We start from the raw sequence: 19,824 nt of genomic DNA, 5'->3' as shown, positions 1-19,824 counted from the left end.
TATATTTTTTGCTGCACTAGAGAAACAAATTCTGGGGGGATAAAAGCTATTATATCCCCCCACTTAAAATTGTGGGGGTGGGGGGATTTTTCCCCTCATCCCCCCATGTCCTATGCCCATGATGACTTGTAAAGATGGAATACATTGTTGATCGGAGCATCACATTCATCCAGATGTAATGGCTTAAAACGTCACCTGCAATGGAGCCATTCAAAGGCTAAGACCTTTAAAATTTCTGTAGCAGGTGTACCCAAAATGTTTTTTACCTTGAACTAGAGCATAAAGCTGTAAGGAACTCATAGTGGCAACAGTTACTACAGACACAAGTGATCACAGTTCAAGGCTGTTTATTAAACTGTTGTTGTGGTTGGGAAAATGCCTAAGATAAGCCTAAATCTAAGATGGGAGCAAGCTACAACCATCAAATAATAATAAGGCAGTCCTAGAGGCATTGTGTCAAATAAAAGGGCCTATACTAAGAACAAAAATGCCAATCCTTAGTCTAAATACAAAGAGTGCGGATTAGGGTTCACAGGAAAGAAAGACGTCTTCACAAATAATAAGTCAGGATGCAGCAGTGGGGTCTCCCTCACCCATGTTTTGAGCATAGGAAATGGTAGGACTCTGGAGCACGGCACACGTTTGAGCTTTCCCAGCATGCGCTAACAATTCTGTTCTCAGCTTGTCAGGGCCTTCAGTGGTTAAGTCTCTTGCTTCCGAGGTCCTGAAATCTTTAATAAAATAACAAACAAATGTTCCTTTCATCTTGCATGTTGGGTGATACCTTTTCACCTGGGATCCCCTTTGTTCGGGCTCAGATTGTTAGCCTCCCTCCGCCGGGTTCACTATGGCTTTCAAAACAATCTTCATCTGTACCATTCACAAATCATAATGTCTTTTTACACAGATCACTGTGGACATCCCTCGGCCGGGTTCATGCTTGTCAACACACTGTTAATCGGGACTTCAGACTTCACCCCCTTTGTTCAGCATCCCTTGGTCAGGTTCAGTCTTGCCAACTTTACGATGCAGGTTTCACTATCCGTTTGTTTTTACAATCATATGTCAGTCAAAGGCTTTCGACTGTACAGAGGATTTTACTACACTACTCCATGACCACTTTAACCCCGTTCTCGCCTTTTCCCCGCAAGGCCTTCTGGTTACGGTAATTCAATAACAGGGTAATCACCCAAAGTTTCTCAAGTGAGCACCCATGTGGTACTTGAATCTGCTCTGCTGGCTTTCCCCTTGCGTAACAAAAGTTATTTGTAGTTTCTTTCATCAGCCTCTTGCTGCTTCCGTTCAACACAGTTCGGTTTCTTTTTTTACATTTTTTTTATTTGTATTTGGTTTCAGAAATCAAGTTTTGTTTCTTATCGGCTCTCCCCACGACTCACCGTATGTGATGAACTACTTGGCTTTCTTGTTTGTGGAGTCCCCGACTTGGCTCACAGTGGAGGAGGTGCCTGTGTACAGTTGACATCTGCTGCAACACACCCTGGCTATTTTTCCTGGTCTTACACTTCATTCTCTGGAGGTTTCACAGGCCTCTATCGAAAAGGGCAAGGTCACTTCTCTCCTTGGTAACATCTCAATTCACGCCGTCTTTCTCCTCCTCTTGAACTGCTGTGCTGAGTTAGCTCTCTAGTGGTGCGGTCTGTCTTGATTGTATTGTGCTCTCGTGCTCCAGCCTTTATCACTGTGGGGAAGTGAAAGGGCTGTCAGGTGTGTATGAATCAGGTTAATTGCCTGACTTTGCCTAACCCTGGCATTGGGACATGCAAGGTAAATGACCTTGGTGTTTGTCCATCGTCTCTTGTGGTGTACGAAAGTGTTCATATAGGATAAGTGTGGGTAAAATGTTAAAGTATCCTACGGGGTAGTATGGGAAAAAAGGTATAACAAGAAGGGGGATACTGTGCCTCACCGTCAGTGTCCCGCTTCCCCTCCCCAAGGACCCCCCATCCAGGTGATCCTCCCTCACTGGTCCACCCACAGGAACTGGATCTAATAGCAATGGACGTGTCCTGGCCACCTGGATGACAGAACCCTGTGGACTAGTCGGGGAGACTCCTTCAGGTTTCTCACAGAGGTCTGTCGCTGATTGAGTGACATACAGCATGCATTTAACTGCCAACCAATCTTTGACACAGACCATGATTGAATCGATGCTCAAGGAGATCCAAACCTGCAGGTCAGTAAATATTAAGCACCAGTATATCAATATGTGAATCAAGTGACAACTTAACATGCATTTCCAAAATGCCAAACATTAGTTCCTTTGAGCTACTTTTACATAGTAGCCTACATACACGAACCAAGGTGAGGAGACCCCCATGTGGATGCCATAAAGTCCCCATTCTGGCTAGTTGGAAACTAATTATCTAGCCATCTGGTGCTGGACCTTGCAGCAACTATGTCTCTTGAAGGCAGATCATTTTTCAACACTTTGCCTAATAAGTGATTAGACAATAGCACAGAGTGACCCAGCGAGTTACATGATACAAGGGTCAAACAAAAGCTCCTATTCCGTGTTAAGGAAAATGTGAGAACTGTGAAAACCTTTTGGCCATCAAAGGCCCCGATAACCAGGGCTGGTCCTTATGCTGGTCATGGACAAATAATGTATTCTAAAGTAGCTGCATATGTCGCAGTTAATCATTTCCCCTACAAATGGAGACCATAATGTCACTAGGTGATAAGCAATTCTTGCCCCCTTCAAGTGAAACTCCACTATTATGTTTCAAGACGTGATAAGGTGAAAGATTGAAACCCAGTGTTCTAATTGTGTGTAATTCTTTGATACATATATGAATTAGAATCTAGATTTTATATAGATCACCAGTTACCATTGCCTGAATAGAAGGTATTGAATGAAACAATCTTAATATATTGGTTCTTTTAAGATTAATGTGTATTTAATATGTTCAGGCAATACACTCTCCAAGAGCAGTTGTGTACCTTGAAAACTTTCATCTTGTGTTACTGGGGAAGGAATTTGGGCGTTATCTACCCTTTACCATAGGGGTGATGATGGGTTCTGTGATACAAAGCGAGGCTCCACCAAGTACTCAAATCCTTTACCCCCCAAAGAACACTGTGCACCCTATTGCCCAATTTGACATGCGTGCCAGAGTCCAGCCTTAAAACGACAGTATGATGACTTATAGGTTGCCCTAATTCTGATGATGGAGCAGGAAACAACTTTGGGGTAGGTGTCAAACTACTCAGGCCCTTAGTTCAGATCATTGTCTGAGTACACTAGTGGGAATCCGCCAATCTTCCTGAACTCAAGGACTCGGAAAGCCTTTGTGGGTATTATTTGGCACAAAACTAGTATGGCCCGAAATCGCCCCACCACTTGTACCATGATTGGGGGACACCTGATGGAATTAATTATGGTTTGTCATAACTTGGGCTAGCAATAGAGCCAATCCATGGCATATTTGAACAACTGGGCACTGAAGGTGAAGGCTGAGCAAGCCACTGTACGTTCCGAGAAGGCAAGTCTGATTGGCTTCCCCAAGTTGGAGGTTTGAACACGAAAGGCCCAACATAAGGATCCTATGGCTGCACATTATACACCTGAGTGCCAACCACCTCATACACATCACTTATGTCAGGGTCAACCCCTTTTGATTTAAGTTTGCTTTTGCTTGTGGATGCTTAAGCAATTCACCAAGGACATTTTTGGAAACCTGTCTATTCTTTTTACTTAACAGTATATATTTGGATTTCCTAATTTGTGTATGGGGGAGACTTGTGTTTACAGACAGATTGCTGCAAATCCTCAGACCTCAAATGATTAGCGGCATTACTCAAAATATTTGAGTTTAATAAGGGATCTGCTTTGATGATACCACATCCATCTCCCCCAAATCAACAACCGTTGGGTTAAGAATTTGAGGAGGGGTATCAGGTGCCCAATATTATGGAACAAGTAATGGTATTATCGCTCATGTGAGTACTCATAAAACCAAGGGGCAACACCATAAAATAAGGACATACACATTCAGAAGGTAAGCCCAGCACCCCTTCCCCACACAAAGTCTCTACCGGAACTACAATATCAAAAGCTCCCTCTTGAGCGGTGGCGACCTTATCGGCATGACTTGCCACCCCAGTGTCTCACCCATATTTCAAAAGAAGATCCTCAGCCAAGTTATGACATTTTGCATTCTCAAATTTAGTAAGAAGGGATTCTAATAAAACCAAATGTGACTTGGTTTCCGTTTTTAATCCTTCATACAAAGACACCAGCCCACAAAACACTTGATTGATTTTGGACAAAGCGTCACATAATAAAGGATCCGTAGCCCCATTAAGATTTGTTAGGGCTGGTGAAAGTCTCTGTAGTGGCATGTATCCTGGAGTAGAGTTGAATGATGAGAATGAGTAATGAGTTAGGTGAGGCACACCTGATGAAAAGGCTGGGGGAGTATTGACATACTCATTGAATCGGAACAGCAATGCTGGAGTCTGTAGTTATTACACCCGATCTTGATTGTGCCAGGTCCTCAGGTTGTAGATACGTTTTCCCACTTACAGAATATAAAGCTGTTATTTTGCCATTATGGAGATGAGGACTAGATTAGCCTTGGTGCAATGATGAGGCGATGAGGCGGTACACATATTCAAGGATGTGTCACACAAGGAAACCGGCAGAGCAACCAGTAAAGTATGAACTTCAATATCGGCCCCCCCAAAACCCACCAATAGTGAAAGTGGGAGTGGTAGATCAACCACCATCAACATGTCTTGATCCGAAATAGGAGCAGAAAAAATAGGGGCCATGTCCTCGGGAGCTGTGCTCCACAGTAACATCTTCAGGTTATCTTGCAGTATGGGAGTTGCTTATAATGTTTCAATAAAAAAAAAACATGTCAGACAAGAGGTCAATGATTACTGCCGAGTTAAAAAGAGAATAAAACTTGCTTGATACAATGGTCGGCAGGTGTCAAAAGTAAGAAAGGGTGCTATGGAATTACACACACAATCACAATCCCACAACTTCCTCAAATCTGCTGAACTGCACCCTGCTCTTACTCACATTAGCATGAACCATTGCACAATCTTGTCAACTGGGTGGGGTCAATACAGAAAATAAAACGTGCTCAATGCAATGGTCAACAGGTATCAAAAGAAAGGAAGGGGCTATGGAATTATATGCCAAATCATACTCCCACAACTTCCCCAAGACTGCTGAACGGCACACTGCTCGTACTCCACATTAGCGTGGACTATTGCATGATTGCACTAAAATCTTGCCAGCTCGGTGTAGTCAACAAAAAACAAGCGGTAGCTTGCAATAAATTCTAGTTATGGCCGGGAGCTTCACTGAAACACTGTGCCTTCTTGGTCGAAATAAACAAAATGAGCTTTTAAGCCGCTGTAAGCAGCTGTCGTGTAACCACACGCCAAGTAAACGATAATGCCCAAGTCACAAGCTTTGGCTTTATTACCTTGTTTGTCTTAGTTGGAGGCCGGCAGAGTGATCACAAGGATGTAATTTGAATAGAAGGGAGAATCACGGCACAGGACAGCTCCATTCTCCAGGAACACTGAACACCGAAACACTTGTCACACTTTGGCTACGCTTTGCCAGAATGCGAGGTTTTATGCACCCATGTCCTTAAATGGCCAGGGCACGCAGCAGGCAACACTGTTAATGCAGTCAGTAGAGCTCTCACACCATAACACTTGTCACACTTCCACCTGATATTGCAACTAGAAGACTAGCCCGTGCAGGTTAACATGTGTGCTACACTTGTGCATTCTGTGAAAGTTAACACATGTACTGCGCTTGGTGCATATTTGTAGGTCAGCACACTCATCGTGCTTAGAAATGTGTTGTAGGTTAGCCCATTCATTGCTCTTAGAAAACTGCACAGTTTAGCTCTTATTTTATACTTGGAGTTAGCATGGGTTAGCATATGCATTGCAGTTAGTAGAATGTCGGTATGACTAGCACTTGTTGTGTACCTGAAAATCTGTAATGGTTGGAAATTGGGTTAGAAGGAATTGAGCATGTTGACACAGGCATTACACATGAAGAACTGTGAAAGCTTGCACTGCTCTTAAAGAATTGTGAATGTCAGCACATGAACTGCAATTAGAAAAAAAAATGTAGCACACCTATTGCACTTGAAGAACTTTGAAGGCTGGAACTTATATTGCGCTTCGAAGAACTGTATTAGTTGGATGGATTGGAGGGTGGGCAGCATGTGGCATTAGATGAATCTGGGAGTGGACATATTGTGTTGCACCATATATTATTAGTTCACCCATTATGCTTGAAGATATAATTTGGTAACTCTTCAATGCAATAATATATTGCATTTAGTAGATTCCTGTTGCTAGCATTTATAGAACTTGGAAGATATTTACTAAAACTATTAAGGTAACCTGTCTATTGCATTTAAAAAAATCCTTTGTTCCTGTTCTAGGACAGCCAGTCTATTGCTCTTAGTAGATTTGCGGGTAGGCTGCCCATAGTGCCTAGATGAGTCTACGAAAGTACCTGGTTTTCTTCCCCACAGACAATTGGATGACACAGCGACATCAAAGATAAGCTGCATCTGCGCTTAAGGTACGTATAAACTCATCACTTGGGTGGACATCTGCTGCAGGCATGGCTATCCATCCACACATTTTAGAATGCAGCTACAACTATGATAGATTTGGTCTGACTGGGCACATAACCACTTCACCCTCACACCAGACTTGCCTCAACACCTCCGACATTAGAAGACAGTGACAACTATGAGAATGTTCGGTCTAGCTGGTCATATTTCAAGTCTCTCGCTCGTGACCTTCCTCTGCACCCATCCACATCCCTTACCTCTTGGGTTGCTTACTGCAGCTTAGCCAGCCCACATAAATCATAATCTTGTCCAAATCCACACACACACTACAGGCTTTCTGAGAATGTTCCCATTCCTGGACTTCACTGCCTGAGGGCATTCCTACCCCATAGCGCGTTGAGGCCATACAAATGGGAAACGGTGCTTTATAAATGACAACTACTACTATTAACAGAAGGATAGATATAAATAGAGAAAAACAGATGGTGGAATCTTCCTCCCGCTGTTCTGAGCTCCCTGTGTCTGCACTTACTCTGACCCCTTCCCTTGTCGATGCCATCAAAGTCTCTTTTGGTATGCAGCAACCTGGTGTAAGGCTAGTCCTTTTGGGAAGGCTGCGCCCTTTGATTACTGTTCTGAGAACAGCTTCCTATGGAGTGTTACCTGCCTTCACAAGGTTTCATAGAGGGGCAACCGCCAAGGCTACAGTCTTGCTGGGAGCAGCAAAGAGAGTATGGCTGGGAGGAATACACATAGCCGTTCCACAGTTGAGGCTTACAGGGCTGACACATATGGTATATCAATTTGATTTGGTATGGATAATAATGAGATATACTAGATATCATACTTTAAACTCAGGTATGTCTTATTTTTAAAGTGTACAACTGCTACCAGGGTAGAAACTCTCGTAGTTATGTGTTTATGAATTGAGGTGCATGTCTCAAATGCAGCCCTTGCAAAGCAGTGACTTGTGGTATCAAAGTAAAACAGACGCAAGTGACCACAGTTCAAGGGTGTTTATTGAACTTTATCAAGGGTGTGAAAAACGCCTATCCAAACCTAAATCTAAGATGGAAGCAAGCTAAAACCATCAAATAATAGTAATACAGTGCTATATTGTCACATACAAATGATCTATACTTAAAAACCTATTGCCGATTCTTACCGCTAAGTTACAAATAGTGTGGGGTAATGCTCACGAAAAAGAACAAAGTGTTCACAAAATGATAAACTTGGATCTTCAGGCCTTTGGCCTACCTTGCCCATGTTTTTAGCATAGGACAAGGCGGTTTATTCGAGCATAGCACACTATTGGCCTTCTTCGCCACAAGGACACAGTTCCTTTTACTAACATCAGGGCCTGCTGTGACCAAGTCTCTTACATTCAAAGTCTCTTGATTCAGAGGGCCTGATTTACCAAAAACAAAAAGTTCAAGTCAGGCAAGTCACTCTTCACCCTGGATCCCCCATACAATTAGCCGCTCTCAGCCAGGCTCAGACCAATTTTAGCAATACAGCAATATCTTCTCGGTTGACTCATGGTTCACCCCGGAACCCCCTCTTCTGTGCTCAGATCTCCTTTTATACAATTAGTCTTGTTCAGCCGGGCTCAGACCAATTTCAGTTCATAGGGTATCGAAAGACTTTTGAATGTGCACAGGATTTAGCTTGACCCGCTGCAGGTCCATATTGATTTCACATTTCAATAATTCTCACACGCTCAGTTGGATACCAAACAGAGATCTTCAAGTGAGCACCCATGTGGCACAGGACCACTCTGTATCTGGTATCTATTTCGGTTTCATAAAATTCAATCACAGACAAATCATCTATCCTCATAAAAGGTTGCTGCTTGAAACCTTGACTGTAACACAGTCCAGTCTGCTGTCAGTCTCTCTGACTCACCGGCTGTGCTGAATTCACTGGCATTGCTTTGTTTTCAGACCCAAGGACAGTACCACGGTGGCAATCGCTTCTCCCCGCCTTGCCTATCAATGCGGGAGGGCCCCGTGTACCTCCGACACACACTGTCCCATTCTTAAGCTGCAATTCATGGTCTTCTGTTTCCTTTCCTTAAGGCCTCTTGAAAGTCATGGTTCTTCTCCGAAAAGGTCAAGGGTAGTTCCCTCCATGCAGCCTCTCTGGTCTCGCCGCCATTCTCCTCAGTTTAAACTGCCATCTTTGAATTGCTGCTTCCTTGTGTATTTTGCCTTGCTCAGAGTGTGCTTTTCTGCTCTGCCTTTTATCCGTTGTGTGCTGGAAGTCAGGTGTGTGTAATTTTCAGTAAATACCTGACTCTGACTGACCCTTGTGTTGGGACATGACAGGTACACGGCTCTGGTGTTAGTCCGTTGTCGCTCACGATGAACTGTCTGTAAGAAAGTGTTTTTGTCGGGAAAGGGGGGGTGGTTCTAGGTAACCTAACTGGTAGGATGGGGAAAAGGTGTTACAGGGAAGGGGAGACCACGTCTCAAATTTTGGTGTCCCACTTCCACTCCCCAAAGACCTCTCTTCCAGGTGACACTCCCGCACTGGTCGAACCCCCAGGAACTGGATCAAATAGCGATGGCCATGTCCTGGCCACCTGGATTACAGATCCCCGTGGACTAGCGGGTGAGGCACCTTCAGGATACTGATTTAGCAGAGGTGTACACTATGATTGTGGCATGTAACTTATGAAAGTGAGATCTGTTTAGCAGATTTTCCTGTGTTTTAGTTTGTTAAGAACTTTTCACAAGAAATACAAATATTTAATCTTTAAATGATTTAGAACTAAAACAATAAAAAAATGTCAACGAAAACCAAAATCTTTAAAAGTCTTAAAAGTGTTTCACAATATATGACCACCAACGTTAAAGTCCTATATCCATTCAGACCAAGTCAGTATTAAGGCGCAGATTCCAGAATTCTTGGGTTCTAATCGTCTCATAATTGTGCACCAAACAAAAGTATTAAGTCTATATAGCAAAAACAGACAAAAACACTGTTTGTGCACAGTTAAAATACCCTCCAAAGTGTATCCTGCAAATTTCCTTATTAAGTAAGTTGCTTAACATTCCTGATCTTCATATCTCTTACACTATCATAGTTTACGCAATTAGACTTTTCAATTCCCAACTAAGTATAGATTTTGGTACACTCAATCACACCCAAAGAAGTAGTCATAGTAGGCTTATTGACTTTCTTTGCAGCTACTAACATTACTCTGGTGTTCCTTAAATTGACAGTTAATTTGTTCTCTCTGATGTATGCACTTAATACATTCAACATTGCTTCCACACCCAAATAGGTCTGACTGAATAGAACAAGATCATCTGCATATAACATCACAACAATCGGAGTGTGCCCTACTTTTAGATTCCAGTCGTGCATGCAAATTGGTTATATGTAAGTTGAAAAGCAGGGGAGTCAGCACAAATCCCTGCTTAAATCCCCTGTTTATTCCCAGCAAGCCGGATACCACCATTGCCCAGACAAACTTTGGCCTTTGTGTTAATATGCAGTGATATAATAATTTGCAATAGACAGGCCGGGCACATCCAGTTTCTTAAAAGATTTTGCGATTGATCTGGTCAAACGCTGAACAGAAGTCCTGTATTTTATATAAAGATTGGGTCCCTGTCTTTGCCCTGCCCGCAATATTAAGGCATGTAAAAGCCTTATATTATGGGTCTTGGCTGATCTAGCACGGAAGCCCATCTGAAAGGGATACAGGTATCATTTTTTCAACACATGTTTGAAGCTCCCTTAACACAAAGGTTGCAAAGATCTTATCTGAGACATCCAGCATAGACAGAAGTCTATAGTTCAACGGGAGAGTGTGATCACCTTTTTTAAACACCGGCACCAAAATAGACTTCTGCCAAGAGGCTGGAATGCCTCACTCCAAATACACCTTTTTAAATAGAAGAAACACGAGTTGAGCCCAACCCTCTGGATCCTTCTTTAAAATGGTGTTACCAAGGCCATCTGGGCAAGGGTCCAATGAGCTTTTCAATGTACCTATTAGTGCACAAATGTCCTCAAAATCGAATTTCATAGGCCAGGGTGCATTGCCTTCACCCACAGGGGCATTGGAATTAGCTGGGGAGAACACTTTATCCTCAATATGGTGCTTCCACAATTCCTCAGAAATTAGATTTAGCGTATGGGCAATCTTAGTGTCCCTTGCCAATGTTAGAACTCGTCACATTGTGCGGAGTTCTTACTCCTCAAAACCCCAAGAATATGCTCCCAGTTTGCATTGATAACAGCCGCTTTACCACTTTTAAGCAAATTGTAGTTTTTCTTAATCGTCGCAAACTCATAGGGAATAAACTTTCACTGGCTGTGAGCTTGTATTTATTAGACTCAGATCTGAGTGCATTTTCAGTTTTTTACATCATGGATTTCAACATTAAAACAGCGTGAGTGTAAGCTTCAATCTATATGGCGGTATAGCTGTCAAAAATGTTTAAATTACTAAGGACCATATTCTGGAGTGCCGAACATGCCCTCTTTATATCGGTGTAGGGTCAGCAGAGGTGAATACCTGCATAATTTACCTCTGCTTTGCCAATCCCAACACCTTTCAGTGTTTGAAGATTTAAATTCAAGCTTTAACTAAGCAAAATATGGTCACTATAGTGGTTGGGAATCACCTCCTCGTCAATCACACATTCTAACAAAGCATTGTTCCCAAAGAATAGTCAAGAATTGCCCACTTGGATCCCGAGTGCCAAGTTTCCTTCCCTAGGTGATCACTCTTAGTCTGACTATTTAATACCATTAGTTCCCATTCTTTTCTTTTCAGAAACTTCAACCAGCGTAACCCCCACAAATTGCTATTCTTTTGGATCATCTCACTGCTGGCTGCAACATACTGACTGGTAAGACACAGATAGAGTACATTTGCTACAATGTGCATTGATGCCGCCACTGATCAATAAAACATCACAATCAGGTACAAAACCCCACATGTTTATGGTCATATCTATGTAGTAAAAAATGTCATCCATTTTCTCTCCACCGGGGGTTTCGTAAATGTTTAATAGCAACATGTGTTTATCTGAGGGACCGGTTTTATGTCTGACCTCAAACGCCAGAACACTGCCAAAAACATCAGTAGGTGTCACTTATGAGGAGTGTAATTCTTGAGTCACCCCAATCAGCAAGCCACCAGATGGACGATCCTTACTCTTGCAGTGCATAACTGTTGATTTGAGTTGACGCAGTTAGCCACGTTTCTTGCAACATACATTTGAAATTCTAAGAGCCAATTTAATGAAGTATTCCGTGATAAAAAGTCAGAGTGTCCCCTTGTGTTCCAGCTGACCACTCTACATATTCATCTAGGGAAATTCTTCATATCAGGCATTACGCTCTTAAGTCATTTCCATTCTCTGATGTTGTCATAGGTGGTGATAATAGACAAGAGAACTTTAGGTGCACAAACAAAGCATTTTTTTATTCCTTTAACCCTTACAATGAACACAACCGATGTTGACTTTATTAACATGCATTTCCTTATCCAGTTCAAAACCAAGGAAGGAAAGTGATTTGTGTTGAGATTGTATCAATGCCGCAGACTCTGGAAGGGAGCAATGCATTCTTGACATGTTATCATTAGCTTCCCCAGATACTCAATAAAATCAATTAGATGGTAGTTTCCGCCTAATATTTAACCCTCGACAGTCCATTGTAGCCTGACCCTCTACTTTCCCCGGGACTCCACACAGAATTGCAGCTCTCTCAGGAGGGGGACATATTTTCACTGCAGCACAATGGTCAGAAGATTTTGAGGCAAAGTCAGCAGATTCCTGTGGTAAATAACTCAGGTTCAAGTTGTCTGTCACGCAGGCTGTCAGTTCTTGAGTCTTTGTCCTTTATTATCCAACTAGTTAGAGTGCCCCTGTTTTGCTGGAGTTGTTTTTTCCTCCTGGATTCCTGTTTCCTGTCTTTGACTTAGTAGTCATTTGCACATCTGAGACAATGGTGGAATTTTAGTTTAAGTAATACGAATCTGGAAGCGAGATAGAAGAGTCCTGTTGTGCACCTTTAGCCCTTCATTGTTGACTTTTCTTCTTCCTTCTTTCCTCACGTGAAGGATAGTTTATTAAATTGTTCCGGTGCAGAGTAGCCTCCCCATGTCTTTTAATGTCCTCGTAAATATGCCCACAAAGTTTTAATAATACCTTGATGTCAAAGTGAAGTACCCCATTACTAGTGGTAGTGACTGTTTTTACAGTGTTGTCTAGATTACTGAGGGTGGAGGTGGTCACTTTAGAACCTGTGTTGCCAGCCACTTCTGAGTTTCAAGCAGATTCTAAGCTAATATTGGGAGATGCAGGTAGAAGTTGTGGTGTTTTTCTTTAAAAAGGCGGGGTTGGTTATATCCTTGTGGGAGGTAACTTTGGCTCCTCCAATCTGTGTCTCAGAATTGTTTGCAAGAGTACCAGTATCATCCCGTAATGAATAACACAGTTTGAGCAGCGAGTTATTGTCAATATTGTACAAGGAAAGGCTAGTGTTCTAATGCTGATGGTGCAATGTCGACGATAAAGGCTCTTCCTGAACGTCCTCTCCTGTTAATGTGTTTAAATAATAGAAAACAAAATGGGGGGCTCCAACCACATGCCAAATATTGTATGCTCCCTTCCTAGTTGGAGTCATTACTGTACTGTATCAGTAATCATTTAAGAAATATAGTGCTTCACGCGTAAGCTAAGTATCCAATACTAGTGTTAATTTATTCTGGAATTAAATTCCATACACACATCTTGAAACACCACTTATTTGTGATCAGAAAAAACTGCTTTTATTTAGCAGGTCCAGTCCTCTGGCTGGATTTACACCAGTTGTATTCATGTTTCAACAGATGGACACAACATCAATATGTCTTAGCACAATACTAATCCACATCATAACGTATAAATCAAAAGGTGTGTTAGTACTGTTTGTGAAATATTACATCATATTCACAATTATATGAAAACACAAAAACAAAAAACCCTTTAAGACAAAATAGCAGTTTTCACACATTTCAGTGTAGTAACCTACATAGTTTCCACAGTGATCATACATACAAGTAACCTTATGCTGATCAAAGTTGGAATCTAATTGTCAACCTTGTCTTCAGGGAAGAAAAGAAGCCAAACAAGAAATGCAGGCTCGTTTGAAAAGTCTAGGTTAATTATAAAGCTGGGGATAATTCAAGTAACCAGCTTTTGAGTAGGTTAAAAAGTTCCCACAGAGTACCAATGTGTTTAAATCAGGCTCCACACCTGTGTCAAAGAATGCTGTGATGTTGCCTTTTGTAGACATGGGTGCTGGGGTTGATCGAGTCATGGACTCTGGAGTTATCTCCTCCCCTTGTGTAATGTGATCCTCGGCCTAAGTTTATATGGCATTTTGGTATCATTACACTTGCCGTATAGTTTTGCTTTCCAGAGGTTGTAGTTCCTGGACTTACTCAGTGCTTCCTTGATGGCGGCAAATGAGTAATAACATTTCAAACAGAAAAGCAAATATCACAAATGTCAAGCAGAGATTTTTGTATTGCGTTTTCCCCTTCAAGGTGACAGGTAGGAGATTTTCACTGAACTGGTATAGGTCTGGTTACCTTCCGGCACCTCAAAGAAGTGGGGTGGCATTCAATGAGAAGTAACACCCGCCATTCGCTGGACCTTCGACGGACCACAGTCCGACGACTTCAAACTACACTTTATTACTGCATAACTTGGGCACAGAGGGCCGCACCATATTTGATGGCCTTCCATTACCACAGGGTGAAGGAGCAGAGGACCTGGGTGAATTTACCTTAGCTGTGAAGAAAATTGAGGAACATTTCAAGCAGAAGGAAAATGTAACTTTCGAGAGATACAAGTTCTTTCCCAGGGTGCAAGAACAATTGATGGCAAAAGATATGACCCTAAAACAAGTTGTAGAACGAGTGACGAGCAGATGACACAGTACATGAAAGAGATGAAGATAGAAAAGCACAGCCAAGAAGTGAGTGCAGTGTGTCAAAGAAGAGCTACTGGGATGAGGAAGTAATACATATGATACAGGAGTGGGAACCCAAGACATAGCAGCCAGTGTTTTTTGTCTGGCAAGGAATGCAGAGTGTATCAAGTGCACACATAGGGGTCACTTTGCACGCATGTGCAGGGGGAGCACCATCAATGCGGCGGAGTACAGACAAACCCAATGTGAACAAGATGTTGTGCCTGCTCGTCAGGCTGGAGAAAGCAAGCCTCTGCATATATTTGAAATCCCAGCAGTCTCTGGAGTAATGGGGGGGTCCCGTGGACTCTTTTTACATTGATGGTTCAAGTCTATCAATGAAGACAGACAGTGCCTCTCCGTGGACTATTATATCATAGGACATATTCACGGGAACATTGTCAAGAGAATTGCAAGAATTAGCACTGCCCCACATCCAGCCGTTTGGCTATGGTGAGGTAAAAATGGAGCTAGTGGGGACGTTTCAAGAACTCGTTGGCTATAAATGCAGGGAATGTACAGTGAACATCCTGGTGGCAAAGAACAAACATCTTTGCTGGGATGGGAGGAAAAAAGGAACCTAGGGTTTCGCATTCAGGCAAGTGCACCCATCCCGGTGATGATAGCAGAAGTGGTCGACACATGGGCTTTCGGAATTCCCAATGGTGTTCACAGAGAGTTTGTGGAAGCTAAAATATTTTGAGCACTATATGAAGATGAAGGCAAAGGCCCAGCCTGTGGTGCAAAAGGTGCTGCCAGTTCCTCACCATATGAAGGAGCAGCTACATGAGTAACTCAATGTACTCTTGCAGAGAGGAGTGATAGAACATGTGCAGGGCATGGAGTGGCTATCTCTGATGGTCCTAGTAGCAAAAAGCAGTGGGAAGATCCATTTGGGGTCGATTCATGGAGCAAACGTGCGCCGAAAATCCCAGCGCAAGCAGGCGCAAGGTAGCGCAAGCGCGAGAAACGCAGCGCACGCGCACATGTGCGATTCAAGGAAGACGCTGCGCGTGTTTCCCGCTGTTCGTGCGCCCAATCCAGCCATGGCGCACGCAGGCATACACGGCGTGCGCTACGCGCACAGCAAAAGCGCACATAGCGCGGCGCACACAACCAAAGTGGGCGGAACAGTGGGCGTAACACGTGGAATGGGGAATAACGCGTGAAAAAGAAGGCGTAACTGGGGAAGTACTGCAGGGAACTACACGGAACGCCCACACGCACGCAAACAACCCGTATTCATGGATTCGAATACGGGAAACCCGCGCACGGCAAAAGACGCACACAGGCATCAACGCGTCCGCCACACGAAGGCAGGCGGAAGCGTCTCCGGGCACAGTATAAAAGTGCGCGCAAAAAACAAACACGTATATACAGCTACGATGAATGCCCCATTTGTCGCAGCACTGATCGTGGGACACCGCAGGAGGAGGAGAATAGCCAGGGCACGCATTTTCGCACCACGGACAAGCCTTTTTGGGATGCCTGACGACCAGGTCTATGGCAGGTGTAGGTTTCCACCCCACATCATCCTAGACCTGGTCAGGGAGTGGGAAGATGACCTTACATTCCCCACCCTTTGCTCCCAAGAATTGAACCCCTTGGAGAAGCTGGTCAATGTCCTGCATTTTTTGGCCACTGGGTCATTTCAGCGGACTACTGCCATAGTGGGGGGGTCTCACAGGCCACGCAGTCACGCTGCCTACACCAGGTACTGGCAATCATGACAGCGCGCCCCTCAGTCCGCAGGCACATATACATGCCCAGAACACCCGCAGAAAGGCAGGCCGTTGTCCTGGATTTTTTCAGGGTGGCACACTTCCCAAAAGTGCTCGGTGCCATAGATTGCACCCATGTGGCCCTACGTCCACCTAGGGCCACTGAGCACATCTTCCAAAACCGCAAGCACTGGCATTCCATCAATGTACAGGTGGTATGCGATGCAAATGGAATCATCACCTCTGTCTATGCAAACTACCCTGGCTCCACCCATGACAGTTTCATATACAGAATGTCCGCCCTGAGCCGGGCCCTGGAAGCTGGGCAGCATGGCGACACCTGGCTCCTAGGTGAGTAAAAAATGCCACTGCACATGCATGCATGTCACACACACACACAAATAAACAAACCCCAATAATCACAACCATTTACACCTCCCCAGGGGACAGTGCCTACCCTCTGACCAACCATATGATGACGCCAATCCGGAATCCCACCACACCACCCCAGGTAAGATACAACGCTGCCCATATTGCAACCAGGGCCATAGTGGAGCGCACATTCGGAGTGCTCAAGTCACGTTTCCGCTCCCTTGACCGCTCTGGTGGGCAGCTACTCTATGCACCACCAGTAGTGTGCAGGATCATTGTGGCAGCATGTGTCCTGCACAATGTTGCAACACGGCAGGGCATCCCGGTGGACATGGTGGTGCCCCCACATCCCCAACCACAGGCACAGGCGCTGCCCATGGGAGGGGACAGGGCACGTGGCGAGGAAGCCCGGACCCAGCTTGTGGCCACATTTTTCACCTAAACTCCCACCCCTGCGGAGTGCACACAGGCCTGGCACATACCAGGTGACAATCGATGATGACAAAGAGACAGTCAACTGTCACAACCCTACCACGCTGAGATAGTTGCCATGGAAGTGCCACATTGTCTGCATCCCTAGCTACTTAAACACAAGCTATCCTGTGTGACCAAAAGGCACACATATGACATGACATGATATGGCCTATACACAAGTATTTCAAGGTGCGATGAGGCAGGGAGGGGGGAACAAGGGAAGACAGACAACGGTACTACTAGGCCAGGTGTCATTTAGATTGTGCAAGTGCAGGGGTAGGGGGAAGGGAAAAGTGCAAGGGGAAGGGGAGGGGGGAGTGCAGTACAGGGTAAGTAGACCAAAAAACAAATACATAGGCCAGCTGGTGGCAACTGCAGACAAGTGCTGGGAAGGGGGGGCTGTAGGGATAGAGAGACAGTACCACAGTGCAGGGGTTGCCAGGGAGGCAGTGCAAGTGGAGAGTGGCTGGGCCAGGGACCGAGGTCGGTGAGAGTGGCCCAGTTGCAGATCCAGTGCAGTTCCAGTAGCAAGGGAGAGGCAGAGAGAAAGCAGAAGCAAAGAGGAAGGTCTTGAGGTGCTCCCCGAACCGGAGATGGTTCTCCTCAAGTTCCAGTGAGGCAGGAAGGCTGTTCCAGAGGGAGGGCCCTGCCGCGGATAGAGATATACCCCCAGCTAGTTGCTTTGAGAAGCAGATGACCCTGACATGCAAGGTGTGAATCACACACACCTGCAAAACAGGCCATGGCCATCACTGTTATGTCACTCAAACCCTCCCAAACCACAACATGACATGGCAAGCAATACCCATACACCAACACAGTAACAATAAGGTACACATTGCCATGTCCAAAATGTACAGTGGCATCAGACAATGATGCCTGACCTGGAATCAGATGAAATGACTGACCAACAACCTCCCACCCAAAATAAGACATTTCCAAATGCATTACAAGAGTTGTAGACGTAACATAACAATAAATGCCTATCTACATGCACATTGTGAATTGCAAAATCAGCACTGCAGCTTTTGTGTGCTGTGTCCTACTCCTGCAACACACTGCTCAGCGCACAGCACAGTGAACAGCCATTGTGTCTGATGCACACCCTGAGCATCACATCTAAGCGACAGACCACATCAAAAAGCAAATTAGGCATGTACAGGATCCATAATTGGTCAGAGAACATGTGCTGCAGGGACACAGTGGGCACCAGAAGGCAAACAGTGTACACGTGGATATGCAAGGGTGGTTGTACATGTAGTGCATCAGAGTGCAAGTGTGTGGGTCAGCAAGGACATGCACTCAACATATGCATGTGCAATCAAGTGACCATCAGTGTTCTCTACACATCACATGTGAACATTCACCATGTGTACACCCCAGCATGTCAAACCACAACTATCCCCTCACACCTGAAAGGTAAACACAACACATGAACAGGCATTGATCAGCAGAACACAACATGTACATAGGATACCACCATTACAATGTCAGGGTTCCCATCACACTGCAGGGCAAGGCAACTATCAACAACAACCCCCCCCCTCACAAATGACCATGACCCACTGAACAACTGCACCTGGGTCATGGAGCCTTCAACCCTCAATTCCACCTGGCCACAGGATCACCTTTCCCCTTCGTCACCATCTCCCACCTTGTGTGTAAAAAGGTGCCTGCACCCTCAGAATCCACACTCATTTCCAAAATCACAAAATCCAAGGTAGAAAAACGAACCAGAACACCCTCCAGTAGATGACTTGACGTAGCAGTACCTCACAAAGGCCAAGTACTACCACAATGATGCAACAACCAAGGTAGCACAGTAAAACAATGTCACAACAGGATGTGAACCATGTATGGTACATAACATAGAATGATGCACCATGAACGGATGTGTACTGTCACAGGTCCCGTGTACAGGCGCGGGAGTGTCACGAAACAACCACCCCCACCGTGTCCCGGGTGCCTGCAAGGTCAAACTCACACAGGCCCCTGAGACCCTGGTGGGGAAGGAGGGTCAGGGATATGCAGTCGGGACAGGTGTTGGCACACTGGATAACTGGAATGAGTGGCAGGAGAGGGGAGGAGGAATGACACATGAAAGTAGGGAATGCACGAAAATATACTACCTGCATGAACACATGCACAATCCAAACAAACTTGGACATCATTGTCATGGCCTTCTGTAGTCTAGGCTTAGGAGTGGCACAAACCAACCACCCCCTCTAGGGTTTTGGCGCCTGCAAGTTTGGGGCTTACACAGGCATCCGCAACCCCAGCGGGGAAAGAGGGTTAGGGAACGTTGCTTGGATAGGTGCGGGAAGCAGGAACACCGGGTAGAGGGTACAGGGTTCAAAATTGCATAGGATTCCGGATGATTAGGGGGAAAAAACATACCAAATTGAATTACACATTCATCCATGCATTAGTGCACCCCCCAGCAAGCCTATGCAGAGCAGTTTGAAAGAAAAACAACAAGACACTTAGCTCTGGTTTTGAGTGCTGGCCTCCTGCCCGCGCACTCTCAGGTCCGGTTACAGGAGCACTGCAATGCTGCAAAGAGAGCCACAGTCAACAACCTGTGCGTGCCAATTACACAAAAACACACCACCAAACATGCCCCATAGCAACAAACTACTCTACAAACAGACAATCTGGTGTAGATGTTTCGTACCCATATATAACATTAC

The sequence above is a fragment of the Ambystoma mexicanum genome, chromosome 6q, assembly GCF_040938575.1.
Source record: "Ambystoma mexicanum isolate Mex_15411 chromosome 6q, UKY_AmexF1_1, whole genome shotgun sequence".
In the NCBI taxonomy this organism is placed as follows: Eukaryota; Metazoa; Chordata; class Amphibia; order Caudata; family Ambystomatidae; genus Ambystoma; species Ambystoma mexicanum.
The sequence above is the reverse complement of the archived record's forward strand: the minus strand, read 5'-3'. Positions refer to the sequence as shown.